This window comes from Indicator indicator, chromosome Z (assembly GCF_027791375.1).
Source record: "Indicator indicator isolate 239-I01 chromosome Z, UM_Iind_1.1, whole genome shotgun sequence".
In the NCBI taxonomy this organism is placed as follows: domain Eukaryota; kingdom Metazoa; phylum Chordata; class Aves; order Piciformes; family Indicatoridae; genus Indicator; species Indicator indicator.
Window position 1 is genome coordinate 57329165 of NC_072053.1, and position 25705 is coordinate 57354869.

Sequence of the window (25705 nt, forward strand, 5' to 3'; positions counted from 1 at the left end):
ACCATTTATCTAATCTAAAATAATATCAACAACAATAGGTGAATAAAGACCATAGTCCATTCCGGCTATCTCAGATGTAGATGATTCAAAAGAGTCAAATCACAGGAAAAAACAGCAAACAGCTTGTTTCCTCGCAGATGGAGTGAAGAAAGGAACAGGGACTCTCAGGTGACTCAGGGCTCTCAGGGTTCGTGCACCGTAGATCTCATGGACTCTCCTCTTGGGCGCGATGCTGTATCTGCTACAACACTCTGAATTTAACCTCTCTCAGCCAAAGTTAGATTTCTTTGTGGAATACACTGAATTTCACCATTTTCTTGCATCACCCAATAGGTGTGACCAGGACCTTCAGCAGAAACCACCCCTCGGACAGGTTTGGCCTCTCCTGAAGGAGAAAATACCCAAACAGTTTTGCCTAACAGATTCTTTTCTCTGATAACAGGAACTCTATCACCTTCCTCCTTTCGCAACAAATCTGATTGGGCAGGTCCAGCTCGATTCACTGAACCTCTACTATTCACTAACCAGGTTGCTTGTGCTAAATGTTTCTCCCAGTTTTTCAAAGATCCACCCCCCATGGCTTTGAGAGTGGTTTTCAGCAAACCGTTGTAGCGTTCGATCTTCCCTGCAGCTGGTGCATAGTAGGGAATGTGGAATATCCACTCGATGCCGTGCTCTTTGGCCCAGTTTTTTACAAGATTGTTCTTGAAATGAGTTCCATTGTCCGACTCAATCCTCTCTGGAGTTCCGTGTCTCCACAGGATTTGTCTCTCCAGGCCAAGAATGGTGTTACGTGCAGTTGCATGAGGAACTGGATAAGTTTCCAGCCATCCAGTGCTTGCCTCTACCATAGTCAGCACATACTGCTTACCAGATGGAGAACGAGGTAGAGTGATGTAGTCAATCTGCCAGGCTTCACCATACTTGTACTTGGACCATCGGTCACCGTACCACAAGGGCTTGATCCGCTTTGCCTGCTTAATAGCAGCACAAATGTCACAGTCATGGATGACTTGTGCGATAGCATCCATGGAAATGTCAATGGATCTGTCACGAGCCCATCGGTAGGTTGCATCTCTGCCTTGATGTCCTGACGAGGCATGGGCCCACCGAGCTAAGAACAGCTCACCTCGGTGTTTCCAGTCAAGATCAGGATCAGGATCAGAGTTTGTGTCCACCTGGGAAACTCTTGCAGCTAGATCTGCCTGATGGTTGTGTTGTTGTTCCTCTGTAGCTTTGCTCTTAGGAATGTGAGCATCGATGTGTGTCACTTTCACTGGGATTCTCTCAATGCGAGCAGCAGTGTCTTGCCACAGATCTGCAGCCCAGATAGGCTTTCCTTTTCTCTACCAGCCATTCTTTTTCCAGTCTTTCAGCCAACCCCACAAGGCATTGGCTACCATCCATGAGTCAGTGTAGAGATAAAGCTTTGGCCATCTCTCACGTTCAGCTACGTTAAGAGCTAGCTGGACAGCTTTTACCTCTGCAAATTGACTGGATTCTCCTTCTCCATCTCTCGCTTCTGCAACTCTGCGCGTTGGACTCCACACTGCAGATTTCCATCTCCGCTTGTTTCCAACCAGACGACAGGAACCGTCTGTGAACAAAGCATATTTCTTTTCATCATCAGACAGATCACTGTAAGGAGGAGCTCCCTCAGCAAGAGTTCCTCTCTCCTCCGGAGGTTTTGCACAGCTTGTGCCTTCTGGCCAGTTTGTGATCACCTCCACCAAACCAGGTCTTTCGAGATTTCCCATTCGAGCTCTCTGTGTTATCAGAGCCATCCACTTAGACCAGGTAGCATCTGTTGCATGATATGGTGAAGAACCTTTGCCTTTGAACATCCAATTCAGAACTGGCAATCTAGGAGCTAGAAGAAGTTGTGACTCAGTTCCAATCACTTCAGAAGCAGCTTTCACTCCTTCACAAGCAGCTAAAATCTCTTTCTCTGTTGGAGTGTAGTTTGCCTCTGAGCCTCTGTAGCCACAACTCCAGAAACCAAGAGGACGTCCTCGTGTCTCCCCTGGAGCTCTTTGCCATAAGCACCAGGTTGGACCATTGTCACTCGCGGCCGTGTACAGAATGTTCTTAATGTCTGGACCAGTTCGGACAGGTCCCAGACCTATCACTTGGACTACCTCTCGCTTGATCTGGTCAAAGGCTGCTTGTTGCTCAGGACCCCATTGGAAACTGTTTCTCTTTCGAGTCACATCATAGAGAGGTTTCACAATCTGACTGTATCCAGGAATGTGCAGTCTCCAAAATCCCACTATGCCTAAGAAACACAGAGTTTCTTTCTTGTTGATGGGATTTGCCATGGTGGAGACTCTGTTTATCACATCCATTGGGATGTGACGGCGACCATCTTGCCACTGCACTCCCAGAAACTGGATTTCTCTGGCAGGTCCTTTCACCTTGTCTCGCTTGATAGCGAAACCGGCTTGCAAGAGAATGTCAATGATTTTGTTACCTTTCTCAAAGACTTCTTCAGCAGTCTCACCCCAGACGATGATGTCATCGATGAACTGAATGTGTTCTGGAGCTCCACCTTTCTCCAAAGCATCATGGATCACTGCATGGCAGATGGTTGAACTGTGAATCCACCCCTGGGGCAAACGATTGAATGTGTATTGAATGCCTCTCCAGGTGAAAGCAAACTGAGGCCTGCATTCCTCTGCTATGGGAATAGAGAAGAAAGCATTAGCAATGTCTATGGTAGCATACCATTTGGCCTGCTTGGATTCCAGCTCATATTGGAGTTCCATCATGTCTGGTACAGCTGCACTCATGGGTGGAGTTACTTCATTCAAGGCACGGAAATCAACTGTCAGACGCCACTCTCCATTCTGCTTTCTCACAGGCCAGATTGGACTGTTGAAAGGTGAATGAGTTTTGCTGATGACTCTCTGACTCTCCAACTGACGAATCAAGTTTTGAATGGGCACCAAAGAGTCACGGTTAGTTCTGTATTGTCTGTGATGCACAGTTTGAGAAGCAACCGGCAGCTTCACATCCTCTATCTCATGTTGTCCCACAACTGCAGATTCATCTGAAAGCTCAGGTCTAATGGACAACTTCAATTTTCCTCCATCAATTTCTAGAGTTGTTATTCCAAAAGCCCATTTGTAACCCTTAGGGTCTTTAAAACGCCCTTCTCTCAGAAAATCAATTCCCAAAATACAAGGTGCATTAGGACCTGTTACAATAGTATGTTTCTTCCACTGCTTCCCAGTTAAACTTATATCAACCTCTATCTTAAACAACTCTTGAGATCCACCAGTGACTCCCTGAATAGTTATAGATTCTCCCCCTTGATAATTTGATGGTATTATGGTGCACTGAGCTCCTGTGTCAACCAAGGCCCTGTACTTCTGAAATTTTGAAGTGCCAGGCCACTGGATGTACACATCCCAATAGATTCTGTTATCTCCATTATCCCTTACCTCCCCCTGGCGGAAGGCAGGGCACCCCTAATGGTGGGGATTACCTCCACATGTACAGCTGGCACAACGTCCAGCACCAGAATTAGGATCACTGTTGGAGCTATCAGAGTTGTTCTGGGAAACTGAGGAAGCGACAGCTACCCTCCTGGTATTGCTACCTCAGGATCTGCCCCTCTGCAGCTCCCGTAACCTCTTGAAAAGATCAGAAGTTGGTTGACCATCCCATCTGTTCATGTTCTCACCAAACTGATCACGCAGAGTTATCCAGATACTGCCACGTGATTGCCTCTGCTGTCTGTTTTGGTTTGACTTATTCTGGAATGGCCTTGGAGCACGTCTGTTTCTGACAGCTGAAACTTGTATCCATCTGGAGGAAGAGGAATCAGAATCATCCCCCTTCATCAAGTTTTATATGGAGGTTTTAAATTCCTCCTTCAGCTCTTTCATGCAATTCTTTATTTCTCCAGACAGAGTTTCAATGGCTGAAACCAAAGAAGTACGTGCAAGACTATCCTCCCATTGCCTCATTTGGTCAGTGAAATGGCCAACAGTAGGAGGCACTCCACCATAATTTCTTGCCACAATCCTGCTTGCCAGAATAGTAGCATAATTAGGAGGAGCAAGCTTAATGAGCTTTTTGGCAAGGCCTGTTCCAACAGGAATTTCATCAGGATTCAGAGTCTTATGATCTCCATACATTATTTCTCTCACAGCAAATTCTCTCAGACGCTTGATTCCCTCAGCTATTGTGGTCCAAGGCTTAGGGTTCCATGGTAAATCATCTCTGCTGGGGTACCTCAGCGAGACTGCCAGTAGGAGGCGTGCCCACAGAGAAACTTTACCAATGCACTTGCCTAGATGCCTGTCTATGCCTGTATCCTTTGAGAGCATCCCCAACTGAGAGGCCGACTTGTCACCTACCACCAATGCTGGGGCTCCCATATTAAAACACCTGGCTAGCCAAGACAGGACTGGCTCATTATCTCCTCTGATGTAATCCTTCCTCACATGTCTAATTTCCTGTCTGGATGCATTAGCTGACTGTATGTCATCCTCCTCCTCCTCCTCATCATCATCCTGAGGTCGCTGTCCCTATAATCCTATTTTAATCCTCCGTTGAATTTCCTTGAGTTCAGAGGCACTACCAGCAGCTGCTAATTTAGCAGGGTCTACATCTCTGTCATCCATGTGGGGTCTCAAGAGGTCTGCCAGAGTTTTAATGCTAACCTTCTCTTCCCCACCAGAAGGATCTTTCTTAACAGAGGGACCCTGAGTAGAAGGACCCTCATCTCCATCTGCACCATCTCCTGCAGCATCTGCATCGCCCCCTGCAGCTCCTTTGCACTTTCTGCTGATAGTGGCAACCAAATTCACTGGTTGAGCTTTCACATTCACAGCAGAGTTGGAAGGAGTAGAGGAATTTTGTGCAGGGTTAGCAGGAGCAGAGGGAGTCTGTGCAGGGTTGGCAGGAGGTGTGCTTTGAGATCCTGCAGACACTGCTGCGTCCGTCTGGGCAGCAGAGGGAGGAGGAGGAGACTGTGCCTTGTTAATGGCGTCTGCCTGCACAGCTGTGTCTGCCTGCGCAGCCGTTTCTCTCTGTGTAACTATGTCTGCCTACACAACCATTTCTCTCTGTGTAACTATGTCTGCCTGCACAACCATTTCTCTCTGTGTATCTATGTGTGCCTGCACAACCATTTCTCTCTGTGTAACCATGTCTGTCTGCACAACCATTTCTCTCTGTGTAACTATTTCTGTCTGTGCATCCATTTCTCTCTGTGCAACTGTGTCTGTTTGTGTACCCCTGTCTGCCCGTGTACTCCTCTCTGCCTGTGTAATCGAGTCTGTCTGTGTCGCTGAGTCTGTCTGTGTAACTATGTCTGCCTGTGTACCCAAGTCTGTTATCTCAGATTCTGGCAAAGGTCCCGCAGCTACTGCTGCTGGCTCTGAGTCAAAACTATCGGCAGCTTTCTCACAAACCTGAACTGTGATTTCCTGGTCACCGTAATCAGAATCAGAAACCAATTCTGAACCTCTCTGAGCTTTTCTACGTTTCCTCTTATATCTACGCAGGTCGGAAGAGCAAGTAGCCTTATGTCTTTCTTGACACAGTGCTATCAGTAGCCATATGATTATTCCAAGAAACAACAAAATTAAGGCTAGCACAAGATATCTAGGGTACCACTGGTTCCAAAGACCTTCTGTAGTTGTAAGAGGAGTAACAAACTCAAATGTGTCTGCTAGCAGATTCATAGTTGAGTTACCATATCTTCTTAGCCCGATAAGACCAGAACAGACATCAAGCATATTTAGTAACTTGTTCTTAACCCAAAGAAACGACTTATATGCCACATATATCACAATCTTGTCTATCATGCAGGAAATGGCCCATCTGTAGACAATCACACCGATAACAGATGAAATAGAATGACTCAGAATCCAAAACAGCTTCATTTTGCTTCCTAATCTGAGCAGGAATAAATCATACAAGCAATCAAGCCCCGAGTTGGAGCGCCAAAAATAAAAAGTGTGTCAGTGTGATCTGAAATTCTCCCCCCAGCAACAATTAACCAGGCTAGCCCAGTCTGGAAGCAAATGAAAGCTGTATTTGGAAGCAGAGAAATGCAATGAATATGTACAAATATACAAAATTCACAACATTTACAAATATATACAATCAACAGAAAAGCACAACCAGTCTCCCTTTGCTTCCCCCAAAAGGGGACCCTCCCAAAGGGGCCTCTCTCTCCCAGGAGCTTCCCCCCAGACCTCCCTGGACAGAGAAGCAGAGTTAGTTAAACAGAAAGTTGTTAACTTAGCTGCCAAGGTCAGTGTGTTATCTTCAGCCAGAAGAGAAGAAGAAACAGCAGCCAGACAACCCAGCAACTGCCCCCACTGCAGAACGCAGAATGTGCAGAGTGCCCCACTTTGTTTTGGGTAGTAGTTCTTAAACATTTCTATCTATCCAATGGAAGTGTTTAGAACAATCAGTATTTTGCTTTCTTACACCCAATAGTGACTTATTTACACTCTTTCACTTTCTCTGTTTTGAACTTTGCAAGGAAAAATTAAAAAGACAGTTTCAAACCATCACAGCAAGCCACATCTGCCTGTGTCTCATAGGATAGTAATATTTTCTCATGTCACCACTGTTCTCTGAAGTCAATATATTTAATGCCTAGTAGCCAGAGAGGTGACCAAAATGCCAATGTTTTACTTCCAGAAAATGCTCGAACACACGAAGAAAAGGTGTCTAAAGTTTAAATTATTCTGTGAAAGATTTTATACTGCATGGGTAGTACCAATCTTGATATGGTTTGCTATATCCATTTTTAAGCAAAAAAAAAAAAAGTCCACAGCCATCATCAGCCTAAAGCACGTATGGGCTCTTTGCTCAGGACATGAATAAAATCAAAGCCAGCACAACTCTTTCTCCTCTCCTTCAAACAAGCTTTCCAGATTTTCTGCTGCAATTTCTAACTCCCTTTTCCAATGCTGCACACCCTTCGCACTTTCACTCATTCCAAAATTATGACCCTTAGCATTTCTTACAATTACTTTGCTCATATTCCTTGCTTCTCTATCTCCCTCATTTTCCCTATATCATTTGAACCATGGTACTTTAATGGTGGGAGACCAACTGTACTGCAATGTAACTACTTTTTCTCTCTGAGAGCAAGAATTTAATAAACATTTAATAGTGCAATCCTTTCCTGTGCAGGTCTTGCCCTCAATGACATGTTGTTTAAAAGGTTGTCTAAACCTCCAGTATGGTGTTTCCTATCAACACGTATTGTGCTTGCTACATTAGGATTATTGCCAGCAGGGCCATGAACAATCCTCACTACCCATACAGGCTGGGGAATGAGCTGATAGAAAGCAGCTCTGCAGACAAGGACTTAGGGATGCTGGTGGACAAGAAGTTTGACATGAGCAGACAGTGTGTGCTTGTGGCCCAGAAGGCAAATTACATCCTGGGTTGCATCAAAAAAGCGTTGCCAGCAGATCCAGAGTGGTGATTCTGCCACTTTACTCTGCTCTGGTGAGACTTCACCTGGAGTACTGTGTACAGGTACGGAGCCCTCAATACAGGAAGTTCATGGACCTGATGGAGAGGGTCCATAGGAGGGGCATGAAAATGTTCAGGTGTTTAGAACACCTCTCCTATGAGGACAGGCTGAGGGTGCTGAGGGATCTGGGGTTGTTCAGCCTGGAGAAGAGAAGGCTCTGGGAAACCTAATAGCAACCTTCCAGTACCTGAAGGGGACCTACAAGAAGGCTGGAGATGGACTGTTTACAAAGGCCTGTAGTGATAGGAGGAGGGGCAATGGTTTCAAAACAGAGAAGAGTAGATTTAGATTGGATGTTAGGAGTAATTTCTTTACCATGAGGGTGATGAAACATGGGAATGTGTTGCCCGGGGAGGTTGTTCAGGCCCCCTCCCCGGATATATTCAAGGGCTCTGGGCAACCTGTGGCAGTTTAGGCTGGGTGCCCCCTGCCACTGCCGCATGAGATACACCTCCGGTGTCCTGGGTGCCTGCCCAATAGGGGTGGACACAGGAAACGGTGTATTTCTACCCATAAATCCTGCGCCCTATAAAGCCATCTGCAGAGTCATTCTCTTTCTCTTTCTTCCCTCTCTGCTCCCACGGGAGATGTCCTCTCTTATCGGGTAATGCCGGGGGAGTATCTCAGGCCTCTTAGGCCTGACTAGGCCTAATGCCAGAAGGAGAATGGAGGGGGGGAGGGGGGGGACAGTCTCAGACCTGGCCAGCCTGAGACTTGCCTAGCAGTGGGAGAGGGGGGGAAGGAAGAGCCCTGAGGGACTGGGTAGACCCTCAGGTGGGAGGAGGGAAGGACTGGGAAACCTCTGGGTACTATGTAGGGGACTCTGTATGCTTTGGGATGTTCTTTGCCACTATGCTGTGTAGTTTTTTTTCTGTATTTTCACCAATTGCTTTTCCATTTAAACTTTCCATCACTCTCCAATCCGTTTGCATGTGTCATTCTTTTGTCCCTTTCGGGGCAAGAGATGTTCTGGCTGGCCTCAAAACAGCAAAGATTTTTGGTAGCAGACAATGGTTCCTGCGGAACTCTGCAAAATTGGATTGGAGAAGTTCAGGGGTGGAAAAGTTAAAACGGTATCTGGGCGTTGTTGGTTTTGGTGGCTGGGCTCAAGGCTTTGTGCTGGCGCGATCGTGTGAGCGTTTTATGGGTTCCGAGGGGATGCCTTGGTGCGTAGCGGTGGCGTAGAATCCCGTCTGCCCTTCCAAGTGGCAGTGGTGATTTTGTAGCCACTTGCTTCGGGGGAAAAGCTTAAGAATGCGGTGCCTGTCCCTTTCCCTTTTGCTCCCCGCGGCGCCAGTGGCGAGCAGAGCAGCGCGGAGCCGAGGAAGGGGGAGGGACAGTCGGAAGCAGACCAGGGTTGGCTTATCCCACGGCGGTGGGGGCTAGCTGCAGTGGGAGGTGAGCGGTGGCTCCCGTAATCAAGAAGGCGAGCGGTGGCTCCAGTTCAAAAGCTGCTTCCAAGGGCCAAGGGAGTGAGTATAGCTTTGGCTGGAAAAGCCGCTCGTGTGGCCCGAGGGGTGGCGGCGGTTTTGATCTGTACTGCGGCTGCAGAGGTGACGGCGGCTCTCGCTGTTATCTCTCCCCTGACTTTCGGACGCATTCCGAAAATGGCGCCTAAGCACCTGGCTCCGCCTCTCTTCTCGGCGGGTTGCAGTGCAACCACGCCCTCGCCGGGGGAGGGCTGTGTGGCCGGATGCCTCAATGCCTCGGCATGCGTACGCTCAGGGGGAGCGGTGTGCGCTGTGTGGTGTGCATCCCTATTAGCCTCGGGCCGTGGCTGGAAGCGGTCAGCACTGGGCTTGGGAAAGGTCCGTGCAGCTTTGGAAAAAAATCTCAGCATGCTGTTGCCTGCAAGGGGTGGAAGGAGTCGAGTCGAGGAGCCTGATTGTTCTGACTCGATTGCCCCGAGGGGTGGAGACATGCCGCTTGAGTGGATGGAGATTGATGTTTGATTGAAAAGTTGTGAGGTTGTTTTCAGGTGGCCAGGATGCCCATCGGATCCATGAAGAATTCACCGTGCAGAAGAATGAACTCTGCGTCACTGGGAGGTTCCACAGGATGAGGGAGAAGAGCTGGAATGAACTGTGACCTGAGCCCGAGGGAGTGACCTTTCGGAAGGATGCCCAGATGAGGACCTGGACTTTGCCAGACATGTCATCTAAGAACTGTTCTGATTTGATGATATGTTTTGAGTGCAGGAATTATGGGTATGAAATAAGGGGTGGGATGTGGCAGTTTAGGCTGGGTGCCCCCTGCCACTGCTACGTGAGATACACCTCTGGTGTCCTGAGTGCCTGCCCAATAGGGGTGGACACAGGAAACGGTGTATTTCTACCCATAAATCCTGCACCCTATAAAGCCATCTGCAGTCATTCTCTTTCTCTTTCTTCCCTTTCTGCTCCCACGGGAGATGTCCTCACTTATCGGGTAATGCCGGGGGAGTATCTCAGGCCTCTTAGGCCTGACTAGGCCTAATGCCAGGAGGAGAATGGAGGAGGGGGGGGGCAGTCTCAGACCTGGCCAGCGTGAGACTTGCCTAGCAGCGGGAGGGGGGGGGGGAAGGAAGAGCCCTGAGGGATTGGGTAGACCCTCAGGTGGGAGGAGGGAAGGATTGGGAAACCTCTGGGTACTATGTAGGGGACTCTGTATGCTTTGGGATGTTCTTTGCCACTATGCTGTGTAGTTTTTTTTCTGTATTTTCACCAATTGCTTTTCCATTTAAACTTTCCATCACTCTCCAATCCGTTTGCGTGTGTCATTCTTTTGTCCCTTTTGGGGCAAGAGATGTTCTGGCTGGCCTCAAACCAGCACACAACCTGATCTAGTTGAAGATGTTCCTGCTTACCACATGGGTGGTTGGGCGAGATGGTCTTTGGAGGTGCCTTCTAACCCAAACCATTCTATGATTCTAATTACTTCATTATATTAAGTGCAAAATAACTTTGTAGCTTAATGCAAAAAACTTGATTTAGCAAGCTGGGCTGCTACAGGGGAAAATTATAAAAGTACATTCCAGAAAAAGACTGTCAAAGATTGATATAAGCAATAACATAAGAACATGTTCAACATCTCTCACTGCCTCAAAGTTTATGGTGCAGATTGAAGAACAAGGCAGTGACACAACCCAAGGGTAAGACAGACAGCTCTTATGGACCATGAGTAGGTCTCCTTGGGGAGCTGATAGGGAGCCTGAGAAGGTCAGCTGTAGGAGAGGAAGTTGCTGCTACAGAAATATTGTTTGCTTTGCCTTTTATTTTCATTCCTTCCTTACTGAGATGCTGATAAACTGGAATGTGGAGACAATTCTATCCTTGAAAGTGAGCTCCTCTCACCCATTTTCTCTTCAGCATCCTGCAAAGTGCAAAGTCCCCAAGGATAATTAAGCCAGTGCTTTCTAGAAGGCAAAGAAGTGGAATGGATATAAACTCAGAGTAACCTCAGTTAAAGCATTGGAGAATACCGCTATGGCTGTGGGATGGGCTCCACTGAGACCAGTACATGTGCTGTACACCAGTGCAATTCTTCTAAGATGCTACAGAGTTTTAGGAAACAATGAGTGCTACAGAATGAGTATCCCTCTCAGAGCTGGAAGGCAGAGTTGATCATTCACTGTGGGACTTCTTCAGTGGTAAATTAAAGACTCACTGACTCCCGAAGTGCTAGGAAGAAGGGGGAGGATCATGGTAGGATAAGCATAAACCAACACATTGTGAATTGATGCTATTGGGTGAACATGTCAGGTTTATAAATATAACAGATTTTAAACACTGGCTTTATATGCCACAGTAAAAATACATTTCAGGACAACACTGAGATATTTAGTGTTGCAAATAGTGCCTGACTTAGCCTATATGAACATATGGAAAGGACAGATTAATCTTTCAGTTATAAGTTTGCAGGTGAGGACAATCTCACAGAATTCAGAACATGAGTCATGTGTTGTTGTAAATTGAGACCTTAATCTTGTGCACTATACTTACAAGATGTAGCATTAACCTGGACACTCGATTTATCTCTGTTTTCAACTACAAGTCCATTTTTGTCCATATTTCTGGATCATGCTAAGACTTTGGATTTAAAAGTCCTAGATTTTACAAAGAAGGGAAGGATTTTTTTGTTTTGTGTTACCTCTATGACATTTGCCTGATCATTGCTGATTCTAATATATACCAAACAGAACAGTCACCAATGACACTCTTACAAAATGTTTTTTACATTTCAAGGATATTTTTCATACACCTCTATTCAGAGGGAGGAAGGAGTGGAACATTAACCTGTCCATTCATGGTGCTGAGAACTGCAAAGGAGAAAAATAGTCAGTGTACACATGGCTCTAAACCAGATTAGAAATAATAATTTTTCCTGGCAGTTGCTCCCATGTTGTACAACATATACCCATGTAACTGATGAACCTGAAACATAGTCTAGGAGTTTTGGTAAAAGATACCTATGAGACTCTTTCACTGCTGCTGAAGTGCTAGTTCCAGGGGATAGATTGTGGGGAGGTGGGGGACTGGGAGGAAGGCAGCATTAAAAACAACAATAGATCTTCATTTTGTGTTAGGAGATTTATTTTAGCAGGATTTTGTTAGCTGATGTCAAAACAAAACATTACATTTGAATTTGGCTTGAATGTTTTATGCCATCAGAGGATTATATATTTCATTCTTTTGTATTAATTCAGATGATGAATGGTACTTTTGCTACTGTTTCTTCCAAAGGACACAAATTTCATTTTTTATCAAATTGATGGTTTAACTTTGTCAGTAATCATTAGAATTATCAATATAAATACAAATTTATAATTAATCTTCATTAGTATTTTGCAAAATCCCATTAACCAAAGGCAATATTAGCTGGAAAAAAAAGTAATTAAAAAAGTTAATATTATCATTTTAACCCAGTATGAAAAAAGATAAGTGAATAATGAATATGTAACTTAGCGTTTTGACAGGAGTGTGCATCTGTTTCTCATTAACTTTGCTTCAGACAAAAAAGGAATCAAGGTTTCCCGTGATTTAATTTGGAAAGTAACTTGGATTTCCTTTGCTTCAGCTGGAGGCATTATTGGTATGAAACCAGAAAGGTCCTAATTGTCCTAGGAGGTTAATATTTCACAAGGAATAATACCTAGAGAAATTCAAACAGGATGTCAAGAAGTGTTATATGGAGAAGTTAAAATTCACCATCAGATCCCCTGAAATTGGCATTACTGACTGAAGTACCCAAGGCAGTTCAAAAAGAGTTAATAAAGTCTGGACAGATAGCCACGAGGCTTAGGTTTGGCATATTTTCCAGAAAGGACTGAACACCTTACCTGCAACAATGAGATCCTGCATTTTTTCTCAGGCTGTGTACACAGAGGTAGAAACACTCCAAACTCTTGCTTGCTTGTTTAAAGCATCGCCTTTGTTCCTGTGACCATCTTAATGGTGATAGAATATTTGCATTAATTGTTAGGGAGGTAATGGCCGTCTGCTATCTGCTTTTAATGCTGTCTTGTTTCTTGCAATTGTTTAGGTTCTTGCTGTTTCTTCAGGTTATGGTTAAACTGTACTGGAATCTGTAAGAGCATTCTGTTGTTTCACAGTCCAGCAAAAGTAATTAACCTGAAAAATAATGAAATTTGTTTGCTTAATTGTGACTGCAGTACTTTATTTCTATAATGAGCAGAAAGCATAAAAGAGATTAATTTAGGTGACAATGATGCAAATGTTAGGATTTTTTTTAAAAATTCACATTATTTTTTCTGGGATTTTGTTGTAGTGTTGTTAAAAATGTTGACTATGTATCCAGAAGTCTGAAATTTTTAGATGAAAACAAAAAAACTTTCATATAAGAGGCATATTTCATGTCTCATGTTTTGGAGGCCCTCTTTGTCACAAAAACAAAGAAAGCGAACAAAGCACTGTTGTGGTTTTTGTTTAGAAGCTACACGTTTGCTAACCAATAAAAGAATATTCCTGGAAAGTACATTTTCTAGTGCCTTTTTTCTACTTTTAGCTTTTTTTTTTTTTTAGTGAGATTTTATTTTTCTCAATAATATTCTGTAGTGTTACTGATTCAACAACTAAGACATCTTACGATTTCTCAGTCTGTGTTTGCAGGTGATATGTGACTTGTGTTACATCATTTGATATGAATAGTCTCTCAACACTACAGCAACATTATCTGTTAAAAACTAGTTTCATGATCAGCAGAACTTCTATGGAACCTTACCGCAACTGAGAGATGGGACTAAGCTTGATGCAAGCAAGGTGTCAGTTTATTGTATACAGCTTTTCCTTTATATAGGTTAACATAATATCAGAAGGCAGCTTGTAATTGGTCATTAGTATGTCCAGGCGACAGTTGTAAACTCATAATTGGCTACAGAGAAAAAGTATCATGCAAACGCATGTATTTTACCAAGGCTTGAACAAATATCAGACAAGAGATAAAGGATTCTATAACTCTGCATTCCACTGTCCTAACTTTTGCCTAGTGTGATGGTTTGAAACTGTCTTTTTAATTTTTCCTTGCAAAGTTCAAAACAGAGAAAGTGAAAGAGTGTAAATAAGTCACTATTGGGTGTAAGAAATCAAAATACTGATTGTTCTGAACACTTCCATTGGGTAGATAGAAATGTTTAAAAACTACTACCCAAAACAAAGTGGGCACTCTGCACGTTCTGCAGTGGGGGCAGTTGCTGGGCTGTCTGGCTGCTGTTTTCTTCTTCTTCTCTTCTGACTGAAGATAACACGTACTGACCTTGGCAGCTAAGTTAACAACTTTCTGCTCTAACTAACTCTGCTTTCTGTCCAAGGGGGGTCTGGGAGGAAGCTCCTGGGAGAGAGAGGCCCCTTTGGGAAGGGTCCCCTTTTGGGGGAAGCAAAGGGGGATTGGTTGTGCTTTTCTGTTGATTGTATATATTTGTAAATGTTGTGAATTTTGTATATTTGTACATATTCATTGTATTGCATTGTAGATTGCAGACTCTGCTTGTAAATACAGCTTTCATTTGCTTCCAGACTGAGCTAGCCTGGTTATTGTCGGGGGGGGGGGGGGGGGGGGAGGGGGGGGGGGGGGTAATTTCAGCTCCTGACACACCTAGTTCCTGTTATCAGGTAACTGTGTAACCCCCTTAGGACACAGTGACCGTTAGGAGTCACCTATCTGTGTTTTCTTTCTACACAGCTGCATTCTGTTCCCAGGGTTTACAACCCACCAGGTTTAAAGCATCTCCTTCTATCAGTAAAGTAGTGCCTGGGGTTCTGGTCCCTAAATTATGTCCTACAGAAACTCTATGATTTTTTTATTAAAATTGAAGCACATGCTTTAAAAATCCTAGTCAGGCAGCTGAAAAATTGACCTTTGGCACTCAGTAATAAGTAATAGAGACCAAATTTCATGGCTGCATATTGAGTGTAGCAATCTTGAAAAACAATTGATGAGTTCTGTCATCAGGTATGGTAAATTTCATAAACGGGTTTATTTACTGTTAATAGTTCTTGTATCACATATGATCTTCAGATAAAGCAGGGTTTCTTTTTCATAGCGGATTTTGTATCTCATTATAAAGACCTTAAGGATCTCTTAAAAGCAGTATCAATACAATGCATTCCTGACTGGAGCACAAAATAATGCTGTAGGTAACAAGATTCTCTACAATGATATCATCCTTGCATCCCAAAAGGCTGTAGTGGTGTCAAGATGGAACATTATTTCTGTATAAACAACCTTCTGTCATTTCTCCAAATTCAGATGAAGATGCTTTAGTAATTAAGTGAACTGGCCTACTTCGATCACGTTCCCCTAATAGTCTGAAAGTTTGTAATATTTCTTGTAATGTTTCTTGATACAATGCTCTACACTGAAATGTGTGGAAATCCTCAACAACTTGCTCTGTGGCAATAGCGTTTGACCATTCAAAATACAGGCTGCTTGTGGAACAGAATAATTTATTGGTTTTTTTTAAAGAGCTGGCATTAACATGCATTCTCTTGAAGTTCTGGCTATTCCAGCTTCTGAGGACTCTCTTGGACATACAGAATGTCTGTTGCTTTCCATGGAAACCTTGACCTTAACAATAACAACAATGTTTACACAAAGTCATTTAAAACACTACTGATAACATGAGTAAGCACAGGATTGGTAAATTTTCTGAGCAGTCAGAGTGGCCATGCTTTGGAGAGCTAGTCAAACCCTTTCCTTTCCTGGAATATTTCCAAGATTTCCATATGTTAAAACAGTTTTCCCTTACTAAATAATAATAATAAAAAAAAATAATTGTTTTTCTCTTGATAAATCAAGGGCTGAAAGGAAAATGGACAAAACCCAAATACATGTCCAATGCCTAATATGAGAAAATGTTTGGTTTGGGGTTTTTTTGAGAAAGTTCTGGCAGCTGAGCTTAAGAAATCCAACACTTGTTCTCTATTGCTCAGTATCTTTCATTATGAAAGGAATTAGCTCTTAGCCAGAGAAGCCAACAGACATCTTCACAAGGACTTTGGCGGACTGTGAATCAGTTCCATGGGATATATCTGGAGAGGCAGATGCTGGATTTTGCCTCACGTAATTTAAAGATTCAGATATCTATGAAGTTACACCAGTCAAGGGAAAACAGAATGTGATTATCAGTACTACTTTAGTGTCTGCTTGAAGATGAGAGGAAACAAGAACAATGAGCACATATGCTCCTCTATGCAAAGAGGAACTCTGATCACAACAGGTGTAGATATTTCCTTTAGTCAGACGAATCCCATCAGAAAAAACAGTTCTTCTGTGAGTTTCCTACGAGTCCACTTTGTCTAAAGTTATGGTTTCCTCTTTCCGATATTTGTGCTTCCAACAGTCCCCCATGCTGTGGGGGATTCCATCACACTTGCTGTAGATCATCCAGATTTTGTATGATGCCGTTAGAAATGTGTCTAACAAGTGCTGGTGCTTTAAAAGTCAGAAAATACAATTTTAAATCATAAAGGCAGCTAAGAATAGTTACTCCTCTATTCTCTTTAGGTTGAGATTGCTTAAAGAGTATTTTTCCTAACCAGAGACTTTTTTTTTTTAAATTAGCACTTCAGCTTGATTATCTGAAAGAGGGAAAGACATTATGTTGTGAAGTCATTATGATTTATTGTCAACTCCCAGCGAAACCTGGCCAGTTAGTTCTTTTTCTTGCACATGTAACTATGCACCATAGTCCTGCCCTGTCTTCAGAATCTGTCCTTAAGGAAAAAAATCATTTTAATGAAGACAAAAAACTAGTTTGTTTTATGTAACCCATGTGATATTTATGCCATAGAATAAGCTAGTTCATGGGATCAAAAAGAATCAATGTTTTTAGTATCACCACTTAATAGCGGCTGTGATTTACAGCGTCTGCAGAGTATGAGTAAGTGTTTAGCAAGCAAAGATTATCAGCCTTGAAATTCACAGGCAGATAGTGATTTAAAAAAATTGTATTACCTGTGTGCATTTTAGAGACTATGACAAACAAGTATTTTTCACCAGAAATGAATTTTTTTTTAAGGAAAATAGTCACAAGATTCAGTATTAATGATAAATTCTTACAAAATTGTCAGAAATAACGAAGGAATTAAATGCAGTAAGGCACCTTTGAGGGGCTTTGAATGAAGCTTGCAACTCTTACCTCTCATTTACTCACATAGTGGCAGGAGCACTCATTCACAGCAGGAAAGCTGAACTGCAAACTGTCCTCTGGCACATTAATCTTTTTCACCTACTAAGTACATGAATGTTATAATTAGCAGATTCTACACCATCTATGACCATGGTTGATATTGGAGCATTTTGCTGCCAAGAGCACCAATCCTGGAACCAAAAAGCAAGCAAGACTTTGTAGCATAATTTATTGCACTTAACTAGAGGGGTACAAAATTATATTTACATATCTGTGAACCATGACATTTTGGACATGCCTATCGTATCTATTAGGAGCTGTAATATGTGTGAGTGACTTCATTCCTTCCTCTCTGTTTCTGAAAGATGTAAAATCCCACACTGAATTTCATTATAATGTCATATTCTTCACTGCTACTATATAGTTTAACAAAATCCAGACTTCTCTTACAGAAAAAGGGAAATCTGAGATCAAAGATCCTGAGAATCTAAGAATTCCAACAACTAAAATAATGTTTCAAGCATCCTAATGGCATATTCAGAAAAAAGGGGTAAAATAGTTTTATATATTGTGCAGTCCATGCTACACTTCTTAGTGTAAGAAAAAATGTCCTTACAACACAACCACGACACTAGAAAACATGTTACAGAAAGCTAAAGACTTATGCCACTAAGCCAATATATGAGTTAGAGGAAAAGTTAAAGAATGTGCAAAAAAAACTATTTTACTTTCCAAAGGTATGTCAAAAAGGTGACAGAAGGTATTATTATGAATTGAAAGTAACTGCAATCAATTAAAATTGTTTTGCAATTGCTTTCAAACCCTTTCATAAACCAATGTGGACTCCTGTAAACAAGCCCTACATTGTGGGTGGCATTTGTCTTATGAGCATTAATAATCCCAAAACTAGATGTCAAAATTTTCCACTTTAGTGATGGAAAGTGGAAAAGATCCTTGAAATGCAGCTAAACTTATCCAAAAATACAGGTCTACGGTAGACAAGTAATTGTTCTATAAAGGCTCTTGTCATTCTCTGTTGACCACAGAACTCAAGATTGTCACCCAGGTGTTAATGCCTGAAATTCAATGAGTAACTCTGGTTCTATCCTAGCATAACAGTATTTTGAAGTGATGACTACTGGATGTTGTCATTTTAGTGACAGTTAGAATTCTTCTGGACAGATTACTACAAAGATGCCAAGGCAATTCATTCATTCATTTAGGGTTAAACCAAGAGCCAGCAGAGAAGTTAATTTGGAAAGGACAGAAATAAAGTCTTCTATATGCAGAAAACACAATCGGGTCCTTTTAAAGTAGTTAAGGCAGGACTATAATCACTGGGCTATAAAACTATCTGAAAGTGACAACACATATTTTTGTTATGATTGACTTTGGTAACATTTTCATGAAAATTTCTGCTATTACTTCTAACCTAAAATATGATTCATCAATTTGAAATCATTATAAACTCTGCAAGCGTTATTAGACACTTCAATTCATTGACAAGCACAGACCTATCTGTGAAGAAAAATGGTCCTGATTTTTCACTCAAAACTGATGTATACTGTGGGTATGTAACTAATTATTAACTGTAAATAAACAAGTAATGATAATCAATACAGTTCTGATTTATATGAAGGGAGCAGAAGAAATATAAAAAATAAAGAAATGAGAAAGAATGTGATAACAGTATTATCACAGATAATTTTGTTATAATAGAGTATTTTCTGGGAGACTTTCCAAACAAAAAGATAAAAAGTTACGTCTGTGGCTTGTCAACACTAGAAGGGTAATCCACTACCACAGAGTAAGTATCAGCTTCTGTGACTGGTTTTGGCTGATGTCATTGCATTCAAGATGACATATAAATGAGTGTCTTTCTTTATGATTAGATATGCTGTCAAAAGAGCCAGCAGTGTTGGAGTGTCAGGCCTAGAGTATTAAGACCTAAAATATTAGGGTGAAAAAAAAAAAAAAAAAAGGCCATCAGTTGCTTGTCCACATCCAGGTCTTCAAAAGTATCTGTCAGACACATTTGCAATAGGGTGTCTAATCTGATTCATAATACTGGAATATCTGGTGATCACTTGTTGATCCTCACCTAAGGCACAATGACAGGAATTCTGTGTTTAGAACAGAAGTTAAGGAAATATTGCAGAAGTGTCAGAAATTTACTGGGACAATAAGAAATGCTTAGTGGATGACAGAGTTAATAGTTAACATAAACTGGTTAAATAAGGAATTTAATTTTTTTTTTTTTTAAAGACAGGGTTGTCTCTGACTACAGATGCAACATCCATTTGGAAGTGAGAAAGTGTAACTAACTGGTACTTTGCAGACAAACATATGTGAAACTGTATGAACTAATACCTGTACCACCCAGATCTACTTTGGAAATAATTAAATCTTTCTCTTCCAGGTACAGAGCATTGTAGCACAGTAGATTTCCCACCAGCTGGAAGGCTGCCTCAATAAGTACAGATGGTTGTGGTATTTGGATGCTTAAAGAGAGAACTAAAAGACACCAAATGATGCTAGTTACATTGCCTGATTGCCTGATGCTGACTACAACCATAATTATAGTTAAACTCAGACACTACCTCCTTAGCATGTGGACTTCCGTATTTTATTCAGGTTTACCCAGTATTTCAGGCAGAAGTCGAAAACCAGTAATACTGTATCAGCCCTAAACTTCGTTTCTTTCAGCCAGTGACAAAACATATCCAGCTCAGATGAAAGGAGAGCTGTTGTATTCATCTGCTAATTAGGAAACTAAGAATTTATTCACATTTTTATCCCTGGATGATGTTACATTAATCAGATTTCTTTACATTACTGAACAGCCAAGCAGGGGTGGGTGGCCCTAGCAGCCAGTCAGATGTTCCAGACCCTTAGTTCCTGAAAGGGGAACTGCAATATTTTTGTAAGCTTGAAAGACAATTTAAGTGTTGATATAAGTGTAAATGCACTGTAATAGTTACTCTAAAAAGTATGAAAAAATGCTTATCCTGGATTTACCAAATAAATAAAACTTCAAGAATTTTAAAAGGTTCCATTTCTGTTCACTTCAACAAGTTCCAATGAAGAGTCAATTTTATTTAAGAGAAGCTATCCATTTAGGAATGTTTTACATACAAAATTTTGTAAGGCATATGTCTCAAGCCACTGAGATTTCCCAAATATAACTGAGACAGCACCATGTATTTGGCTTTAATCCTGTGTTTCTGCGGGAAACGGTTAGCAGTATGGAAAAGAAGGGAAAGTAAAAAAGGAAGGGAGAGAGGGGGGGAATAGTTACCACCACGGGCCTGGGGCGTCCCATCAAGTCTGTGTAGTTGTCCAAGTAAATGGGGAAATTCTGTCAAAAGTCAGCGGTCTCTCTCCTTTTATCTGGATGCCTCATTGTATATTCATAATTGCTCTGAAAACCACTTAGCTTATTTTGAGAATGGTTTTGCTTGACCACACCCACCACCCGGTGGTGGTGCGCATGCTCAGTACTGTCACTGGAGGGTCTCTGGTGGTCCCTTCAGGGGTTGTCAAGCTCCCTGTCAGGCCTGATTTCTTGGAATTCGCCCCACAGTCAGAAAACAGGACGTTTCCAGTCCTGTGGCTGCATTGAAATGAGCATCACCTTCAGAAAACCGGAAGCTTCTTTGTCTCGTGGATTGGTTTACATTAGCTTCATGATCAGGGTGGTGGTACGGGTGCAGCCACTCGAGACAAAATAAGGAAACAGTCTCTTACAGCGTATTATACTCTGATAGATAGCAATGCATATATACGTACATATATATACAAATTCTGGCTCAAAACCTGTGCATGTCTAAAGCTGATATAGGCATATTAAAGGAGAAATCTAGGGAATTAGTGTGTGCAATGAGAGAAAAGGAAAACATATTACGAAAAAGAAAACTCTCAAGAAGAACCATTTCACAATTTTCTTCTTGTCAAAGGACAAGTTCTATACAGGTCAAACTGCTGCCACTGAGGAGATTTCTGGGTGAAAAATTGTTATGTTTACTCAGCCTGAAAGTGACCCTCCTGCTATCTACCTCTAGTCCATTGTTCAATCAACTGGCTCAAAGACAGGAGTAAAATGGAGAATCTCATTTTCTCTTTGTGCCAACTTATATTTAATGCCCAGATGAAAGCCTGTGTGAGATCCTTGTACGATACAATCTACTGGCAGCAGAAACACGGGACAGTTGTTCACACTTTGGTAATATGTCAGTAAGAGACATATTTTAGTACTTGCTAAAGTGAAGCCAAAAATCAGTATTTGTTTTCACAAAGCCCATCAGATAATTAGAAGACCATTTTAATCTCTAGGTAAAAATCAGTGAAGGAATAGGTATTAGGCTGATTGTGTTGCTTAGAAATGCTTATGTTAAGATTTTGATATGAAGTTTCATAGCTGTACTGACTTCCAAGTCATGTTTGCTCTCCAAGTAATTTTCAGTACCAACTCATCTCCATGGACTTGCTCAATGTTGACAGCGTTAGCAAGGGAAAGATAAAGATCTCCATATATCAGAAGTGTGCCATGAAAAAAAGTTCTGTGGGTAGCCACCACAATTGAAAGACTGACTAATATTTGAAACAACTTTCCTGTTCTCATTTGAAACAATTTTTCTATTCTGAAAATGAAGCAATGAATACTCAATGGCATTCAAATGGAATGCCCACATGGGGGAGTTACTGCAGAACAGTTAGACCAACTTCACTGTTAAAGCAAGTACTCCCAGTCCTCAGAAAGAGTGATTGGTCTGAAATTAAAATTGACAATGGTACAAAATTGAATAACATTTTTTTCTGTAAGCAAAGCACTACACACCTCTCATTTGTGTCTTTTTCATATGGCAGGTTTGCCTAGTTCCAAGTAGGTAAACAGCAGTTCCATGTAGGAGTGTGCAATGTCCAAAATATGCTTAAATGTGCCCATGAAGATTAGTTAACACTCGTTGAAAAGACAATCATACTTTAAAATTATGTACTGGGCAGTCTGGGTATGACCTTCTGATGGAGCAAGAATTTTGAAAAGAGCTTAGTACCATCTGCCATTGTTATAATTTGAGACAACATAAACTGAAAGTGACATGTAGCTGAAAGGAACTTCACGGAGTTTGCTATGAACACAATAGAGCTGGCTGTGGCTGTTCAAACCACTCTTTTCATATTCAAGAGTCAGAATCATGTAGGCACTCATCTGCTAGGTTACTTTGAATGCCCCTGGCAAAATAGCATTGCAATAAGCATCACGTATGCTCCAAGCAAAATCAAAAGCATGCTGTCTTTGATGGTTAATCTCAAATAGTAATAAAGGTACATAAAAAGCAAATGCATAACAGAAACAGATTTTACTTTTAAAAAATATCACTGTGGCAAGAAAGAGAAGCCTTGTAACTGTAAAGAACTAGAAAAAAGTAGGCCACAGATCAAGTTCTTCTGTGACTTGTAGAAACCAATGAGATATAGACAAACCCCTGGAGAGCTGCATATTTTGCTGTGAGCAACTTAGCAACAGAAGAATTTCAGGCACCTAGATCTTATATTTCAGGCATTATAAATCAAATTCATGTTAGCATTTATGTGATATTCCCCAGATGCACAAGATTTTTGGCTCTGTCAAAAGATAGATCTACAGTTTAGAGTGATTTGAAAGAGAACAAGGAAATTAAGGTCACCACGAGATTGGAAAGGCATGCCAGTGGGTAGAGGGCATCTTTGGAAAGGAAAGTGAAATTTTATTTTTGAGTATTTAATACTAATATTTAATATTAACACTTACGAACGCTTATAAACTAGTAAACGAGCACTCATACTCCGAAGTGACAAAGGAACAACCAAGAGTTGTAGATTGGCCTGATATTACTAACAGTGGCTACGTGCTGAGTACAGCTTTACTGTTGCTTAACGGTCAAAACAAATGTTTAGAAATCATAAAAATATGTATTTCTACTAGATGGCAATACTTATGATTTTGTTCATTTGCTCAAATACATGAGGTCTTTGCACTCTGAAAAACTGATTGAAGCAGTCTAATGCATTAATCTAATAAAAAGGCATCTGACTTCAGAATATTTGCCTTAGTCTTCTCCTGAACAGAAATTAGGAATGTGTCTTCAGCAAAAAGAGAGTAGGAAGCTATCAGATTATTTGACAGAATTATCCACTATACAGAAAGAGATTATTGAGGTAATGCAACTTTTATATGAAGATGGTAAATCTCATTTTAAAGCACTGACCACAGAAGCTTCCAATCATGGATTTAAACAAGCTCAATGAAAATTCATACTGATATAAGGATTGAGTGCAGAAAGTATTTTACTAACATATCAGTTATTCAGTACTGTGACAGTGTCCAACCATCCTGTCTTCAGGAGAATCCAACTATGCACTTCTGATCCCACTTTTATGAATAGTTATGTCATTCTCTCTGAATAGACCAGAGCTCGTTTCAGATTGCTCACTGTCTCAGCAGAAAGCTGTATAAGGATTACTGGAAATCCCCAGATTATACTTTGATATGTGCCTCCTCTGTGGCAAAATGTCTAAAAATTCTTCCTTCTAATGTGGCATTCAAATGGTAGCTCAGTTAGATAGCCTAAATTCTTTGCCCATTGGACCAAAAGATAAAGACTAAAGAAAGAGGAGCCCAACCCAGTTACATTACATTCAGAAGTCACTGAAACAAAAGTAGTTATAAATCTATATCACAAGTCTGGACAAATGCTTCATGATGGTCTGATCCAAAGACAGTCCAAGGACAGACTCATATGGCTTTTACAGGGCTTCAGTAGGATGGCTATTGTGACATTTTTCATTCTTAACACAGGTATGATAGACCTTTCCTATTTTCTTTATCAAGGTAAAGTAACAAAACTCTATGCAATTTTAAACCTAGCTTCAAAAATTCTGCTTCACTTTTCATAGTTGTAGCTGGGGAATAGAATAAAGAATAAATTCATTTGGGAAAAGAGGGAGCAAAGTATTATTGCTAATGAAGTGTTAATACAGCACTCCAACTCATATTTCACCCTAACTCATATTTATTTAGGAATGAAAATAGCAAAGAAATTAATCTAAATAAACCAGCCTTATATTTCCAAGAATGCAGTTTTGCTGTATGAGCTGTCAAAATTTCAAATAGAAGCTATGTAAAGTCAGGAGTAATTTTTCTTTAAAAATAAGTGAACATAAGCTTTTAATGTGGGGTAGGTAAGGATTTTAAAAATAAAGACCTATTCTGTGGCTAGTGATTGAAGGGGAAGGATAGGACCCATAAGAGTTGTCAAGTGTAAAGAACATGGCTACATGTCTCTGGCATTCAGTGCCCTTTATTAGAGAACAAGGAAATACGTTGAAGACCTTCCAAAGGTTTGTCTCCACCAAGAGGATTTCTTTGGAAATCCTCTTGGGTCTGTCAGTGGACACTTAGTGCTAAATATTTTTCCAAAATGTCATGAATACTGACCATGGTTTCACTCTGACTTGGTGACAGGTAAAATGATAGTTAACTGACAGTGAACATCAGCCAATGCATCAGGGATTTTTCAGGGGAGAATAGTAATTTAAAAATGTCCTGTAGTTATTAATATTAAGATTGCCATCTGGAAATACATAGCTGCAATAACACTACTAGTCTTGTGGAAATGTCTAGGAGAAACTTTTTTCTATCAGAAAGTGAACTTCCTGCTTCTATATCAGAATGGCTTCTCTCCTCAGTTAGGTTCTTCAGGGTCAGACTTCGAGGCCTACACTACTTACTGTAATGTTCTTTTACAGTCAGTGGAATGAAGTGAGCATCACCAGAGGGTAGTTCATCTCTATTTAAGACAGACAACTTAGACAAGTTAGGTAAATAACTCCTTGTCTTTCTCATCTGACTACAAAGGAAGCCAGGATGAATGGTGCCAATGTTTAAACTTTTAAAAACTGATTTCTTTATTTAGCTGTCATTAGTGCATTTGGGACGTAAGTAGTAGTGAGAGTTATAGGGGTAACATAGCTGAAGGGATTTCCGCAGATCTGAGTCTCTGATGTGATTATAGGCTCCTCTACTGCCCACAGTGAGAGCAAACAGACCAAAATGGAGAGTTTCACCTTCAAACAATTTTCTTGATATTAGCGTTTGGGTAAATGAGCAGTGTCATTCATGGGCTGTAATGTTTTCTTTCTTATCAGAAATTGTCTGCAAACCCAGTTTGCTTGCATAAACAGAGGTCAGTCCACAGAAACTGCTGATTAATTTATTCCTCTTTTTGTGAAGAGAAAGAGTAGTGAGCAGCTACACGCAGTTTTTTTCCAGCATGCCTGTCCATACTGTGAGACTTTTTCTTCTCCAGTTGTAGTCTTTTCTTTGTTTAGGCAGCTTCTGTGTGTGTTTTTTCTTCAACGGGCTTCATCTGCTTTTCATTCTCCTGCTTCCAGCCTGAGGCAATTACCTCAACACAGCTGGGATACAGCAAGCAGAGATCCTTCCTTAACCAGTGGAATAACTTAGTAATGATCACATTTCTTCTGAAATAAATGATTGTTTATATAGTATTAACCCGCAGGACATA